Source organism: Halyomorpha halys, unplaced genomic scaffold (assembly GCF_000696795.3).
Source record: "Halyomorpha halys isolate HHAL.00 unplaced genomic scaffold, Hhal_1.1 Scaffold401.1, whole genome shotgun sequence".
NCBI classification, from domain to species: domain Eukaryota; kingdom Metazoa; phylum Arthropoda; class Insecta; order Hemiptera; family Pentatomidae; genus Halyomorpha; species Halyomorpha halys.
In genome coordinates, this window is record NW_027108484.1 from 797,575 (window position 1) to 798,897 (window position 1,323).

The following is a 1,323-nucleotide window of genomic DNA, read 5'->3' on the forward strand; positions in this document are numbered from 1 at the left end:
ATTAAAGATTATTGAGCAATATTTTTATGTATATTATTTTTTGTTACTAAATTATCCATTTAGAAAGTAGATAAATAAAACCTACAATATTATGTATTACTAATATCTGTCTTTTGTAAAACCTGAAGTGATCTGTAAAATTAGTTACACCTAAATTATTAAATCATTCTATTAACAAGCAATGATAATTTTTAATATTTTTTATAATCATGTAATATTTATTTTATATTGGTTTCTATTTGACCAATTCTAAAACTAATTAAACCATTCAACATAACCTATTACATACATTTTCTGTATATTGGAGGTATGGACAATCTGCTAATTAAAATTGTTTGGTAAAATGAATTTTATAAAAATTAAATTTGAATTTTTATTTTAAATTAAAAGCCAACTGTAATTATATTTTTGTATAGATATAATTTAAATTGTAACCGCATGTTATCCCCATCCGAGTGGCTATGCCCGGAGTTAGTTTCGTCCTATGCTCCTAGGGTGCTGCACAGGCGTGACTGCGCAATTTGTAATCGACACCATTCTTTATTTTTAATACCCTTATGCAATTCCAAGTATCCTTAAGTTATGTAGGGAGTGACGAGCGTGAAGATCTGTCAGTAAAGAGTCGCTAAACCGTAAAAATCCAATATCTCGAGTTTGAAACTAGATATCGGGACGCGGTTTTTTCCCACCGTTTTAGTATTCATTAGGGCTTTATATTAGCATTATAATAATGCTGTAGTATCGCTTCTCGGCCTATTGGCTAAGATCAAAGTGTAGTATTTTTTCCCGATCAGTGACGTCAGTGTGGAGGAGGATATTGTGCTTCTTTGGCGGCTGTATACGCGCGAGAAGGAGCTGGAGCGGAAGATTGCCTCCCCAGCCCCCGGTGAGTAAATATTTATAATCTAGAGTGTGGGGATTATTGTGGGCCCAGAATTAGACTGTGTACCCTTGCATAACAACAGCTGGTGTTGCTGCCTCTGGGATTATGGACGTAAGTAGGTATTATAGGATAGAGGGTGACCATGTTGTTGTGGGACACCCTTTGCCCAAGCTAGCCAGTGGGCAGTATTACACCAAGTGCCCGGTGCCTGGCTGTGGTAAGGAGTACACGAACAGCGCTTGGACAGCGGGCCTACAATCCCTAATGCGCCACGTCTCCGCAGGGCACCGCATCACTGGCATCAGGCCCCGTCATTACTGCCGGTTGTGCAGTTCGTTTATAATTGAAAAGCCCAAAATTACTGCCCACCCGTGCTTAGAGCGCGCGGTGGCACCGGTGGTGGAGATGGCGGGGCCAGCCTTTGGTTGTGAACAGTGCGG